General features: G+C 42.5%; 1 protein-coding gene across 6 annotated transcripts in view; it reads left to right on the plus strand.

Moving 5' to 3' along the window:
- Positions 1–15,314, plus strand: part of PRLR (prolactin receptor) — a 140,523-nt gene that overhangs the window by 79,794 nt on the left and 45,415 nt on the right. The window contains exon 3 of one of the 6 annotated variants that reach the window (XM_010853805.1): positions 8,859–8,896. The exons of the other annotated variants lie outside the window; for them this stretch is intronic. The gene's annotated coding sequence lies outside the window, so the exon portion shown is untranslated. The remainder of the gene's footprint in view (positions 1–8,858; positions 8,897–15,314) is intronic. 6 annotated transcript variants of the gene reach the window in all.

Raw genomic sequence — 15,314 nt, forward strand, 5'->3', positions numbered from 1 at the left:
CCTGACAGAAGCAGAAGATATTAAGAAGAGGTGGCAAGAATACACAGAAGAACTGTACAAAAAAGATCTTCATGAACCAGATAATCACGATGGTGTGATGACTGACGTAGAGCCAGACATCCTGGAATGTGAAGTCAAGTGGGCCTTAGAAAGCATCACTACGAACAAAGCTAGTGGAGGTGATGGGATTCTAGGTGAGCTATTACAAATCCTGAAAGAGGATGCTGTGAAAGTGCTGCGCTCAATATGCCAGCAAATCTGGAAACCTCAGAAGTGGCCACAGGACTGGAAAAGGTCAGTTTTAATTCCAATCCCAAAGAAAGGCAATGCCAAAGAATGCTCAAACTACCGCACAATTGCACTCATCTCACACGCTAGTAAAGTAATGCTCAAAATTCTCCAAGCCAGGCTTCAGCAATACATGAACCGTGAACTTCCAGATGTTCAAGCTGGTTTTAGAAAGGCAGAGGAACCAGAGATCAAATTGCCAATATCCACTGGATCATGGAAAAAGCAAGAGAGTTCCAGAAAAACATCTATTTCTGCTTTATTGACTATGCCAAAGCCTTTGACTGTGTGGATCAAAATAAACTGGAAAATTCTGAAAGAGATGGGAATATCAGACCACCTGACCTGCCTCTTGAGAAACCTATATGCAGGTCAGGAAACAAGAGTTAGAACTGGACATGGAACAACAGACTGGTTCCAAATAGGAAAAGGAGTACGTCAAGGCTCTATATTGACACCCTGTTTATTTAACTTCTATGCAGAGTACATCATGAGAAATGCTGGGCTGGAAGAAGCACAAGCTGGAATCAAGATTGCCGGGAGAAATATCAATAACCTCAGATATGCAGATGACACCACCCTGATGACAGAAAGTGAAGAGGAACTAAAAAGCCTCTTGATGAAAGTGAAAGAGGAGACTGGAAAAGTTGGCTTAAAGCTCAACATTCTGAAAACGAAGATCATGGCATCTGGCCCCATCACTTCATGGGAAATAGATGGGAAAACAGTGGAAACAGTGTCAGACTTTATTTTTGGGGGCTCCAAAATCACTGCAGATGGTGCCTGCAGCCATGAAATTAAAAGACGCTTACTCCTTGGAAGGAAAATTATGACCAACCTAGATAGCATGTTGAAAAGCAGAGACATTACTTTGCCAACAAAGGTCTGTCTAGTCAAGGCTATGGTTTTTCCTGTGGTCATGTATGGATGTGAGAGTTGGACTGTGAAGAAAGCTGAGCACCAAAGAATTGATGCTTTTGAACTGTGGTGTTGGAGAAGACTCTTGCGAATCCCTTGGACTGCAAGGAGATCCAAGCAGTCCGTCCTAAAGGAGATCAGTCCTGGGTGTTCATTGAAAGGACTGATGCTGAAGCTGAAACTCCAATACTTTGTCCACCTCATGCAAAGAGTTGACTCATTTGGAAAGACTCTGATGCTGGGAGGGATTGGGGGCAGGAGGAGAAGGGGACGACAGAGGATGAGATGGCTGGATGGCATCGCCGACTTGATGGACATGAATTTGGGTGAACCCCAGGAGTTGGTGATGGACAGGGAGGCCTGGAGTGCTGCGATTCATGGGGTCGCAAAGAGTCGGACACGACTGAGCGACTGAACTGAACTGAAGTCATGAATAGATGAGAATTCTGGCCAAAATTATCCTACAATATCCTAAATCTACCCCAGGATACTTAACTAGTCTTCCAACATTCAGAATGACGATCTTTTGAGGACCATCTTATGCTTCCCTGACAGCTCAGTTGGTAAAGAATCTTCCTGCAATGTAGGAGACCCTGGTTCGATTCCTGGGTTGGGAAGATCACTGGGAGAAGAGACAGGCTACCCACTCCAGTATTCTTGGGCTTCCCTTATGGGTCAGCTGGTAAAGAATCCGCCTGCAAATTGGGATACCTGGGTTCAGTCCCTGGGTTAGGAAGATCTCCTGGAGAAGGGAAAGGCTACCCACTCCAGAATTCTGGCCTGGAGAATCAGGCCATGGGGTTGCAAAGAGTCAGACACAACTGAGTGACTCTCACCTTCTGATGCTTCAGTGTCAGAAATCCAGCCTGGACTTTCCCTCCGGGCCAGAGTTTCTTACTTTTAACACTGTTGACACTCTAGAACGGATAATTCTTTGTTGTGGGGCTCTTTTGTGTGTTGTAGCATGCTTGGCAGCACCCCTAGATTCCACCCAACAAATGACAATATTCTTCCCCTCACCCCACTTGTAATGATCAACCATGTCTTCAGATGTTGACTAAGGTTCCAGAGAGGACAAATTCCCCTCCTCAAGCAGTGACAATAAAATCATATTTCCAGACATTGTGAAATTTCCCCTGGGTTGGAGGAAGCAAAATCCACACTACCCCCCCAACCTGTGCCCACCAGTGGAAAAGCCCTGCTCTTAGTTACCTTGGCCCAGCAAGAACTTATATTTTTCATGCAAGTAGATTGAAATCAATAGTGTTCAGAGAGTAGACATCAGCAAGGACTTGGAAAAGGAGATGCCATGAGTTGTCAAAATGCTTCCACACAACAAGACCCTGTGGCTGAAAGTCCAGGAATACTTGGTAACATTGCAACCCAGCCAGACTGTGGGCTTCTCAGAGTTTCTTCTTCCAAGGCTTCTGCTCCTTGATGCCAAATGCCTCGTGAGATTTGGTTGAGTAAAAGACAAATGAGAGAGGGAATGGTAACACTGAACACTTGAGCAACCCTTATCTTCCATATTTCTGGAGGTCCAGAAAAGCACAGCGTGATCTGAGGTGGGGTGCAGTGGGTGGGGGGAATGGTGACTGTTTTTGTTTATATGTATGTGCATGCATGCTAAGTCACTTCAGTCACATCTGACTCTTTGCGACTGTATGGACTGTAGCTCAGCAGGCTCCTTTGTCCACGGGATTCTGCAGACAAGAATACTGGAGAGGGTTGCCATGCCCTCCTCCAGGGGATCTTCCTAACCCAGGGATTAAACACAAGTCTCTTACATCTCCTGAATTGGTATACAAGTTCTTTACCACTGAGCCACCTGGGAAGCCCGTTTATAAATATAAAGCACATCCACCCCTCATTATCCTTACCCTTTACCCAACCTAGTATTTGACATGAAAGTGTTGGCTTCTGATGCAGTAGGTATCTGAAAACACAGGCAAGAACTTGAGAGCTGTCCCATGGTTGTCCAAGAGAAACAGAAATGCTGCTCAGTTTCAGGGTGAAAGGAACATCTTAAAAAGCAATGTTCAGAAAAGAATTCAGAAGAAAATAAAAGGGGGGATTGGAATTAAGAGTAGAATTCCAATTCCCATCTGTGACCCCACTGCAAGGGCCACAGTCCATTTTGTGGCCTTTAGTATGGTTTCTGGTCTTTTCAAACTATTAACCCTTCAATCCTGTCCCCATGGCAGTGATCTCTCCCTAACAACCTTTCTCTGACACCTCCCCACCCAGGGTGGAACAGAATGCCACTCTGAAGGGCATGCCAGGTTCTTTTGCAAGATCTTGGCATTCTTTGGGCTCTGCCCATTTCAACCCTTCCACCTCCAGTTCTTTCCCAGGCTCCCATCTACACAGCTTTAACCTTAACTCTCTCCAGGCTTTACAAGACTAGCAGGAACTTCAGAGCAGCCCAGGGCACCGGGGAGGATGTGTCTGTCCATAGGATACTTTGAAGTGAATCTAAAGCCCTAAACCTATAATCTTTTCACCTACTGGACTTGCATGCCAGAGTCCTTCAAATGCCTGTCATTTGAGCCTCTGTGTTGACTAAAGTATGGCATTGTGGAAAACCTACACATTTACCTAATAGGAGTAAGATTTTAATTTACTGGTAGGAATTTTGATGTACAATGTTGTGTTAATTTCTGCTGTTTAGCAAAGTGATTATATATATATATATATATATATATTCTTTTTATATTCTTTTTCACTAGGGATTATCATAGGATGTTGAATATAATTCCATGTGCTATACAATAGAACCTCATTTATCCATCCTATATATAATAGCTTACATCTGCTAACCTCAACTTCCCACTCCATCCTTCCCCCAACCCCCTCTCCCTTGGCAACCACAAGTCTGTTTTCTGTGTCCAGGAGGCTGTTTCTGATTTGTTGATAGGTTCATTTGTGTCATATTTTAGATTCCACATGTAAATGATATCATACGATATTTGTCTTTCTCTTTCTGACTTACTCCATTTAGTATGATCATCTCTAGTTGCATCCATGTTACTGCAAATGGCATTATTTCATTCTTTTTAGTGACTGAGTATCAGTCCATTGTACATTTGTGTTACATGTTTTTTAAATTTTTTATTTTTATTTATTTATTTACTTATTTTTGGCTGTGCTGGGTCTTTGTTGCTACGTGCAGGCTTTCTCTAGTTGCGACGAGTGGGGACTACTCTTTGTTGCAGTGTGCAGGCTTCTCATTGCAATGGCTTCTCTTGCCATGGAGCACAGGCTCTAGAGCTCAGACTCAGGAGTTGTGGCACATAGGCTTAGTAGTTGCCCCGTGGGCATTGTGGGATCTTCCTGGACTACGGATTGATCCCCAGCCTCGGCAGGCAGATTCTTTACTACTGGACCACCAGGGAAGTCCTGTACTATGGCTTCTTTATCCATCGTCAGTAGAACAGATTAATTGTGATTAGAGTGGAAGGACTGAAATGACTGAGGTACTGAACTCCACTCCTGCACAGTTCAATACACTAGCCACTGGCTTCATGCGGCCATTTTAATGTAAGTTCATTAAAATTAAATCATATTAAAAATTCAGTTCCTTAGTCACACTGGCCACCTTTCAAACGTTCGACAGTCACATATGGCTGTGGCTGCCATATTGGAAAGAGAATACATAGATCTTTTCCATCATTGTAGAAAGTCTTGTGCCACTTTCCTCTAAATTTGCTAGTACTGCCAGTGCAGAGTTCTGGGAACCAGAGGAGCCTGAAATCACCAGCTGTGTAGGGAAGGACAAAAAAGAGTCAGAGAGAGAACAGAAGGTCAAAGAGAAAGCAAAAATTCACCAAAGGCCAACTGTGTTTGCTTTGCCAAGGGTCCAGCCCTGAGCAAATGTTCATCCACCCTACCACAAAGCTCTTGGTGTTGACACCAGCAAATAATGGAGTGACTGGCATGGGCTTTGGGCCCTATTGCCTCTACTCTATGGGCTCCTGGGGTCTGTGGTTCCTTGTGAACCAAGAGACCCTGTCCTGAATCCTGAACTGAGAGGGTCACAGGAGTCACCGGGCTCCCAGCCAAAGGGAGATCATCACCAAGTAGCACACAGCAGCCTCTCAGTATCCAAGAGTCCTAAAGCAAGGATGTTTGAGAGTTCCTAAATCAAGACATTCAGGGAGAAAGGAGCACCTTCTCCATCCAGACTTAGAGCTCTGTTCACAAACTCTGAGGGACATGGAGGATCTGGGGAGCATCCACTCCTTATTGACTACTGGGACTCATTAAAAGTGAAAATCCAGTAATTACTCTGCATAGCTGTCTTTGGACATGTGCACGAACTGGCAAAGGAAATATGGAATCTGATTGGTTGTTTCGCCTGTATATAAATAGCACTGGCAGTCCCATGGAGTACCTTCATAATCTCCAATCATCTCATCCTCACAATAATGGACTGAGGAAAGACAGACAGATGGGAGCCTCTGAACCCTCTCTATTAGTAGAAATTTCTCTCAGAAAGGGGAAGAGATGGGCCAAAATCAATCTGATTGAGAAAGAGCAGAACCAGCTCTAGACACTACTTTCTGCTGCTTGCATCACATCTCAGGTGATTAGGGTCACTTTGTACCTGTCCAGATCCATAAGTGTGTCAGCTCCAAAGGACGTGGTCTCCACCTGGATCGTGCAGCAGCCTCAGTTCACATCTAGTCCCAAGCCCCAACTATCTTATGGACTCTTTGTTACCAAATAACCTTCCATGCATGAGGTGTGTTCCATCATGTCTGACTCTTTGTGACCCCATAGTCTGTACCCTGCCAGGCTCCTCTGTCCATGGGGATTCTCCAGGTAAGAATACTGGAGTGCGTTGCCATTTCCTATCACAGGGGAATTTTCCTGACCCAGGAATCAAACCCCCATCTCCTGCATTGGCAGACAGATTCTTTATCAACTGATCCCTGAGAACAGCCAAACAAAGGGCTAGACTGAGAACACTGAAGGAACTTTTCCCGGAAGACCTTCCCAGACAATATCAGAGGAAGTGGTGCTCAAGGCAGCCCAGGCAGCAGAGCTGTTGACTGTGTTTTCCTGTGCCTGAGACACAGGAAGATACAGTTCTTTTGGCTCCTGAAACTTTGAGTCCATGGTTCGAGACCCTGAAACATGCAGGTGGATTTTGTTTGCTAGAGAAGCATCCAGAAAACTGAACCAGATGAGTTTATTTATAGGACTTCTAATAGCTGGTACCAAATATTTATGATTTTTCTCAAATTTGAGAAAATGTCTCATGATGTGGGAATCATTTATATACCTGGCTAAATGACCAGTGAGATTCCATATTTCCTTTGTCAGAGCATGCACACTCAAACAACAGATCAAAAGACAGAGTAATTACTGGATTTTTACTTCTAATGAGTCCCAGCACTAAATATGCCATTGTCCAGAGAACTGAAGAGAAAAAATCAAAATGATAATCAAACATATAAAGCAGTAGTGAAGAAAGGATTACTTTAAATGTGCCCAAATAACACAATACTCCTGGCCACATGCTACTTTGTCTCTTCTCTTCATAGCATCATCCTAATAGTTCCCAGCCAATGTCAACCTTTTCCAACTGTAAGCCACTAGTATTGAAAACATACCCATATATAATTAGACCACTGAGCTTTCCATGCCAACATTTGATGAAATTTTCCCCCCAAGGCCAGATGCCTGGCTAAAACCGGGCTAAATAATGAGCATATAACACTCACTAAAGTAGTCCTGAGAAAACCAGTCCCAGCTTTGCTTCAGCAACTCACAGTAACATCAAGGACCCAGACTCTTTCCATCTGGGGAGACTTTTCCTCCTCACTCTCTCTTTTGACCAAGGAGGAAGAACATCTTCACCAGTAGATCCCAGAAGATTTCTGCCATGTCTCAGTGGCCAGAACTGGGTGGGATAACCATTCCTAAACCAATCACAGACAAATGAAAAGTTAGATTACCATGGTTCCTGTAGACTGATAACCTCTTCTTTCTCTGGAACTGGACGGCTCATAGATGACAAAACTGAGCTCTGTGTGTGAAAACAAAGGGGAAATGGTTGCTGGAGAAGCAACCAGGAGCATCCGCCATGCCCAGTTATATGCAGGGCTGTGAATAGAGAAGCAAATGGGGCTTTCTCCTCATCATCCCTCAGGCACCACCCCAAGGAAGCCCCAACCTTCTTGAGAAGGTTAAATCTGCTCACTGTTGGCTCTCATGGCCCCTGTGGAGTCCTTGTTAATACTTGTGTCATTTACACTAAAATGTTTTACTAGCTTTTCTCTTCTCTACCAGCCTGAGTACTAAGAGGATTGCTTTAACAAAAGGCTATATTCTCAGGACCCTGCTCATGCCTGGTGCTTCAGAGATGCTCAGTGGACATTTGAAGGTGGATGGATGGGTGGATGAATGGATAGATGGATGGACTGATGGTTCAATGGGTGAATGGATTGTTGTTCCAGTCACTAAACTAGGTTCACCTTGAGGTTTTCTGAAAATGCATTAGAAGAGGGTGAATCTTGGTTCCCATTCTCCTCCCTTTTTCTCTCAATGAGTCTTCTCTGGGAGTACTTTTTGCTGTCCCTGCAGATCTAGCCAGCTCAGGTCTCTAGCTGTTACATCTTTGATTGGACAGGTGGCTTTTTTGTCGAGAGAGGTCTCCTGAGGGAAGATGAGTAAAAAGAAAAGAATAAAACAGAGTAAATATGAGCCAGTAAGAGAGACAAGTAATTATCCTGCTGGGTAAGTATCCTTGATGCTCTGAATGAAGAAGTTTGAAAGAACATATTGTACAAGAGTGAGAATGTGTGATTAAATCATGTAGAGACAAGATGTGCTGGTACAAGATGGAGCAAAGTGAGGGGAGCGAGAGACTGGCACCAGAAATAGTTTCAGGATATGCTGAGATGCTCAGATTTCTGGCTGTAGGCTTAACCCATGAACCCTTCAGCTGCCCTTCTTCCTAACCACCCTTTGGACTTTCAGATGCTCCCATTTTTTTCACCTTCTTTCCCTCTTTTCTGTACTTCAACATTCCAGTTCCTCTTGCTTTTCATACCAAGGATGCCCAGAAACTGAAGGGCCAGGGTAAAACAAGTACCCAGTTCTCCATAGAGAACCCAAATGAACTTCTTGAATTCTATTTTAATAAGATGACCCCACCCTTCTTTGAGGCTCTACAAAAGGAGTTTTTCCATGAAACTGCCTCTCATCCACTTGTTAGAAGTTTAATGGCAAATAATGGCTAGTTGCCCCTGGGGATTTTAAATAACTCTAAGATGGACATAGTTATGGAGTTCTGAGAAACAGAGCAAGTTCTTAAAAACAATGTGAGCAAGACTATCCCATCTTTATTGCCCAAGAGATGGGCCATGTGCTCAGACTCACACACTGATTAACACTAGGAAGCTGGCTGTCAACAGGTGAAAATTTTGCTGCAACACAGAGAAGCAGTTTCTGTACCCCACCGTCAAGGGGACTTCATCCATGTATTTACACCCTAAAATGCCAGGTTTTCATGAAGAGATTGTTTTTATGGTGTTAACAGTTTTATTGAGGTGTTCTCCCTCAATTATGAAAGTAGTAACTTTTTATTTTATTTAAGTATTCTAGTAATATTTTATTACTGAAATAATATTTTATAATTTCAGAATCATCCTCCCAGAGATAACCCCTGCAGATATACTGGGTGCGTATAGTTAAGTATATTCCCAGTTTTTCTTCTGTGCACATGTGGAAACACATATTGTTAGGATTAAGCTCAAGCACATCCAATTTCTGTACCCAGTTATCTTATTTCTTCCACTTATTTGCATATGATTAAAGTTCAGTCACATTATTTTAAAGATTAAATAATATTTTGCTGTATATCTATTCCATGATTTTTCCTGGTGGCTCAGATGATAAAGAATCTGCCTGCAATGCAGGAGAACCTGGGTTCGATCACTTGGTCAGGAAAATCCCCTGCAGGAGGAAATGGCAAGCCACTCCAGTATTCTTGCCTGGAGAATCCCAGGGATAAAGGAACCTGGTGGGTTACAGTCTACAGTGTCGCAGAAGAGTCGGACACGACTGAGCAACTAACACCACACATGATCTAGTTAAATAAGCCTTTATGATTTGATATTTAGATTTCCCAATATTCTTTTTTATAAATAGCATGGGAGGATTTGTGTGTGTGTGTATACAAAATTGTTTTTTCATATCTCTGTTCATTTGTGATGAATTTCTAGAAGTATATTTTGTAAGTCAAAGTGTATCTACACTCTTAAGGCTTTTAACACATATTACCAGAAAAATTACACCAGTTTACTCTAAAAAGGCAAGGCACCAGTTCTGCCTCTACTGTTGAACAGCCAGAAGCACTTGCAAACTCAGTGATCCATCTTGAAATCTCATGGGGTTGGGGAAAAAGATAAAATATTTTATAAGAAAATACTTTGAAAATTTTAAATCCAATTAAAACACACATTGTTATTATTATCAATTTTTTAGACCACCCAAGATAGGCAAAGGATTACCTCTCTCAACAATGTATGCCAATGACTTGTAGCCCATTAGAGAGTAAAATCCTTCCCAACTTCCCTCTAAATGCAACCAACACCAAGAACGTTTCATTCATTCAAAACCATTTACTGAGTACCTTTTATGCATTGAGCTTTGTATTAAGTATGAGGAATATATAGAAGAAAAAAAACATAAACACAGTTCTTGATACCCATGAAATACTGGTCGGGGTGGGTTCAGGAAGAATGATAAATCAAGATTCATAATCAGTTCTTGATGGGATCCAGTCCTGGTGCTCTGTGGACTGTGCATCCCCCACTTTGGGGAGACCCAAGGAAGTCTCTGCCTCAAGACAGGAAAGCTGAAATTGAAGATGAGGAGGCAGCTGGGCTTTCAAGTGGGCAGCCATGTATCAATCTTTATTGCTTCTGAAACAGCATGGAGAAATCACATTTTCCCCGCAGCCCCATGCCTACATAGAATGGGAGCCACTTCAGTGGGGGGAAGACTCTAACAAGCCACATAATAGAAAGGCTGAGAACCCCCACTCCCACGAGGCATACTTTGAGGAACACGCGATATTTATAATTTCTCTAGAAATCATCCTGGTATTTTAGTCAGAGACATACAAGCTGAGGAAGAACAAGATGGCTTGGGGTTTAGAGCAGAGTAGAAGGAAAATAAAGGGGCAAGTCAAGGCAGCTGGCAGGAAGAGGAACTCTGGAGAGAAAGACAGAAATGCTTCCTAAGGGATTTGGCCAATTGTCTGGACCATGGAATGTGGTTCCTGTCTACCCATAGAACCCTTGCTCCTGTTAACCCGTGAAGTGACATGCAGCTAAGTGTGATGTCCAGAGGGTAAAGAGGGAGAAGGAGGATGGCCTGATGGTTTCTCAGCATATAAGTGCTCCCGAAGACTGCTCCTAAGCAGGAAACTCATCTTCTGAACTCCACCAGGTATTAAAATGAACATGAGCTGCTGCTATTCCCAGACTAACTCACTGGCCCCACTTGAGCTCTGTGTGCCTGGCACCGGCACAGAACTTGAAGGCAAAGGCGGGGATTATAATGGGTTTCTGAGCAATCAAGGACATTCAGAAAGGCATTCCAGACATCTAGGTGCAGATCAGACCCTCTGCTGAGGCACTCCCATGAAAAGCATCCATCACTGTTTATATTTTGACTTGTAAATAAGTTGGTAATTGATAAAACTGGAGGCATCAGCAAACCAACAAACTTCCCTTCCAGATTATATTGTTCTTGTTGTAGTATTAAAATTAATCTCTGTCTCTGAAGCTGAGTTGAGAAGCTTAGGATGGGACATCTACCTGACCAGGGATGGGAAAAAAAAAAAAAAGATCATTATGGATAATATTCCAAGAAGAGTGTTTACAAAGATAAGGAGAAATTAACTAAGTTTTTAGATGCTGACTTCCTAATCTTTTTTTTTCCCCTTGGTAGTCTCAGAGAGAGTTGTCTGGAAGACACACCAATTACATGTTGTACAAAAAAGGTGATGTTATTATTGTAAAATGGTGAGTCAACAGTGATATACTGGCTTCTGCCAGGCCAATGTCATGGCAGCCAAATATGCAGATATTTGCATCAATTCTGTTCAGTCACTCAGTCATGTCCAACTCTTTGCAACCCCATGGACTGCAGCACGCCAGACTTCCCTGTCCATCACCAACTCCCAGAGCTTGCTCAAACTCATGTCCATTGAGTTGGTGATGACATCCAACCATCTCATCCTCTGTCATCCCCTTCTCCTAATGCCTTCAATCTTTACCAGCATCAGGGTCTTTTCCAATGAGTCAATTCTTCACATCAGGTGGCCAAAGTATTGGAGCTTCAGCTTCAGCATTAGTCCTCCAATGAATATTCAGGACTAATTTCCTTTAGGATAGACTAGTTTGATCTCCTTGAAGTCCAAGGGATTCCAAGAGTCTTCTCCAACACCACAGTACAAAAGCATCAATTCTTCAGCCCTTAGCTTTCTTTACAGTCCAACTCTCACACCCATACATGACTACTGGAAAAACCATAGCTTTGACTAGACAGACCTTTGTTGGCAAAGTAATGTCTCTGCTTTTTAGTATGCTGTCTAGGTTGATCATAGCTTTTCTTCCAAGGAGCAAGCATCTTTTAATATCATGGCTGCAGTCACCATCTGCAGTGATTTTAGAGCCTCCCAAAATAAAGTCTGACACTGTTTCCTTTGTTTCCCCATCTATTTGCTATGAAGTGGTGGGGCCAGATACCTTGACCTTAGTTTTCTGAATGTGGAGTTTTAAGCCAACATTTTCACTCTCCTCTTTCACTTTCATCAAGAAGCTTTTTAGTTCTTCTTCACCTTCTGTCATATTTGCATAAGCCCACTCTATTTCCATATGCAAATACATTGCACGGAAACCTAGCAACCAATTGGGAGTTAGGCCTACTGTTTGTCAATGCACACTAATGGGGTGGTGGACTTATTAAGAAATCTATGGAGGGATTCTTTTATAATTGACAATAGCACTTTCCTTTCAAGATATTGAGCATATTTTATCTGTTTTTTCTAAGTGCAATTGTCTTACTTTGCACTACAGAAGTGTATCACTATTTAAGCTCACTTATCCAGCAACTACCTCTCCATTGACTTTGTCACCCATCTCTCCTACATTTCAAATTGATGTATCTGAACAGCTTTTTTGGAGGAATCCATAAGGTATCAGAACATATCCCTTAATGATAGGGAACGCCTGTTGATTAATAGGAAGAATGTGTTATAGAGCTCAAGGTCAAGTGCTCTTTCAGTGGATCTGTGAATCAAAATAATAAATTGTATACGGCTTTGTAAAAGCAGTCAGTCAGCCATCCAACAAGTGATGGAGAACACCTGTGGACACATATTAATGTGACAGTATAGTGGGTGGGGGTTGAAAATGCAGAGGAAGCAAGGCAGAGGTTAGTCTGAGACTTTGATGATGATGGTCAAGATACAGCAGTGACCATGGGCCAGAGGTCAAAGGCTTCTTTCCTATTTACAGCTCTTCTCCTCAGTTAAATATGGTAATTACCATTTAAACTAAGTTGCGCTTATTGTCTTTGGATTATCCCTGGATAAGTTATGCTATATAAGAGTAGTCGTTATAACACCCAACCTCTCTTTGTCTCAGAAGCTTAATGACCAGAAGTTTGTTTCACACCCAAGTCCCAGTGCAATGGGCGTCAGCAGAAGATGCAGGATTCCTCTATCTGTGGGCTGTACTAAGCCCTTAAGACTGAAGTCTCCAATTTCATTTTCCTCTGGGCAGTAATGGATCAGAGAGAGAGAATACGTGAATATCTTAAAAGACCAGGACTAGACGAGAAGTACATCTGCCCATTTCAGAGGCCCCAACTCCTTCACTTGATTCTAACTACAGGGGAGTCAATGAAGCAAACTTTAACTCTCTGCCCAAAGGAAAAGGAGAACCAAATTCTGGTGAACATTAGAAGCTTTTGCTACTCCTGTGGGCTCCCAGCATTCTAACTAACTGAGGTGCAGGAAAAAGCAGGAATTAGAGAGGAAAAATGCTTCTGCCACATTCTCAATTTCTTCTTAGACATTGTAACTTCCTCAGATGTGTACACAGCCTGCTGTCTGTGCTCTAAAGAGTCTCCCGTCAGGCACTAGGCAAAAACACTTCATCTCTCCGGGCCTTAGTTGCCAACCGTGTAAAAGGGAGACATTGGATCAGAATCCTTTCAAGTCTTTTGGCCTCTTTTGTATCCAAAATGCCATTCTTCTAGAACTCCTGCTGTTCATTTCCTCCTGAGACAAATAAACAGGGTGCCAGAGAGGTAATGCTAGTTGATCAACAGTGTATTTTTTATTTTATTTTAACTTCTCACTCCCCAAGCCCACCTTTCTAGAAGTTAAAATATACATAGTAGACAAGGTTATTACCAATATGAGTGATTATTTTTATGGCAAAGTTGTTTTGTGTCTGGATGAACAGTATACTCATAGACACATATGTAACACATACAGAGATCCCTCTGTGAAAAAATAATCTTGCTTGAACAGTCTTGCAAAACATATGTTCTCCTTCTACTGCTCTTGCCCTTGATTAGTCAGTTCTGCGATGATAACAAAACGGTGTTCCCTCAGTAGCTTACAACACGTTTCCTTTTTGCTCACCTTACGTAAGGACTATGGCTTAGCTGCAGGTTGGCCATGGCTCTGCTGGGATGGGCTGGACTGAGCTGGCTTATCTGGGTTCCACCTGTTTTCTCATTCTGAAACCCAGATGGAGGAAGGAGGCACCATGTGGAAAATCTGAGAACAAGAGCAGGAAGGCCTCAGTCAATAAATACAGTAGCTTGCAGTTGTATTTAAGGCTTCTGTTCGGATACAACAAAAACAATCACAACCCTTCCCTCTCCGTTGACTAGAGCTTTTCATGTGGTCAAGTCCAAAGTCATAGAGATGAGAAGTGCAACTCCACCCACACACACAGGGTGCAGGTGATGCCTTAAAGAATGACTCACAATGGAAGAGCTGTGAGTTTAGATTTTCTTCAAGGACCTTGCTGTGGACTATAACCCAGGAGACAGCCTCTCGGGGAGAGAACTCTTCTGAAGACGTAAAGGAGGAGAAAGTTTATATATGAATTTTGGCTGGGAAAAATACGTGTAATTCAGCATACAGCTTGCAAAATATTGCTGCTGAAATACATACACTGCTATGTATAAAACAGATAAGTAACAAGGACCTACGGTATAGCACAGGGAACTCTACTCAACATCTTGTAATTACCTATAATGAAAAAGAATCTAAATAAGAATATATATGTTGTTCAGTCGCTTAGTCGTGTCCGACTCTTTGTGACCCCATAGACTGCAGCACGCCAGGCTTCCCTGTCCTTCACCATCTCTCGGAGCTTGCTCAAACTCATGTCCTTTGAGTCGGTGATGCCATCCAACCATCTTACCCTCTGTCGTCCCCTTCTCCTCCTGCCTTCAATCTTTCCCAGCATCAGTGTCTTTCCTAGTGAATCAGCTCTTTGCATCAGGTGGCCAGAGTTTTGGAGTTTCAGCTTCAGCATCAGTCATTCCAATGAATATTCAGGACTGATTTCCTTTTGGATTGATTGGTTTGATCTCCTTGCAGTCCAAGGGACTCTTAAGAGTCTTCTCCAACACCACAGTTAAAAAGCATCAATTCTTAGGTGCTCAGCTTTCTTTATAGTCCAACTCTCACATCCATACATGACCACTGGAAAAACCATAGCTTTGACTATATGGAACTTTGTTGGCAAAGTAACGTCTCTACTTTCCAATATGCTGTCTAGGCTGTCACTGTTTCCACTGTTTCTCCATCTATTTGCCATGAAGTGATGGGACTAGATGCCATGATCTTTGTTTTTTGAATGTTGAGTTTTAAGCCAGCTTTTTCACTCTCCTCTTTCACTTTCATCAAGAGGCTCTTTAGTTCCTCTTTGCTTTCTGCCATAAGGGTGGTGTCATCTGTATATCTGAGGTTATTACATTTCTTTATCTTTTATATATATATGATATACATAAATATATATTTTTTAAAATTATATATAAAATAAATAATTATATAATAA

This window comes from Bison bison, unplaced genomic scaffold, assembly GCF_000754665.1.
Source record: "Bison bison bison isolate TAMUID 2011002044 unplaced genomic scaffold, Bison_UMD1.0 scf7180017864331, whole genome shotgun sequence".
NCBI lineage: Eukaryota > Metazoa > Chordata > Mammalia > Artiodactyla > Bovidae > Bison > Bison bison.